Source organism: Oryzias melastigma, linkage group LG11 (assembly GCF_002922805.2).
Source record: "Oryzias melastigma strain HK-1 linkage group LG11, ASM292280v2, whole genome shotgun sequence".
NCBI classification, from domain to species: domain Eukaryota; kingdom Metazoa; phylum Chordata; class Actinopteri; order Beloniformes; family Adrianichthyidae; genus Oryzias; species Oryzias melastigma.
The window spans coordinates 2,436,854-2,437,342 of record NC_050522.1 but is presented as its reverse complement, the minus strand read 5'-3'; positions in this window follow the sequence as shown (position 1 = coordinate 2,437,342).

Sequence of the window (489 nt, the reverse complement as noted above, 5' to 3'; positions counted from 1 at the left end):
ATGCACCGTGATTATTTTTAAATAATTCAATTAAAATGAAACATGACAAAAACAAAACAATAAAAATCGTGAGAAGTTGTTGCCTTTAAAAACTGGGCATCAAAAGAAATTAGAAAATAGAATCTCACTAAGAGCTTTACAGTGAAAACTATATAAATAATAATAATTTAGGATAGCATTCATGAGAAAACTTATTAAGTAAAATGCAAAAATTTGAAAAATGAAATAAATTTAAAGTGAAGCAAAAAAATTCAAATAAAAACAAAAAATACATTTTAAAGTATAAAAACTAACAAAATAATAAAATAGCTCCAACTTTTTATGAATTAAAGAAAAAAAATAAAAACATGACAAATAAAATAAATTATTAATTGACATATTTAAAGTAATTGTTTATTTAGCTGAAGAACAACACAAAGAATAGAAAAAAATAAAAATAAAGAATCATGTACATAAAAATCCAACAGAAGAGTATGAAGCTCTTGTGAC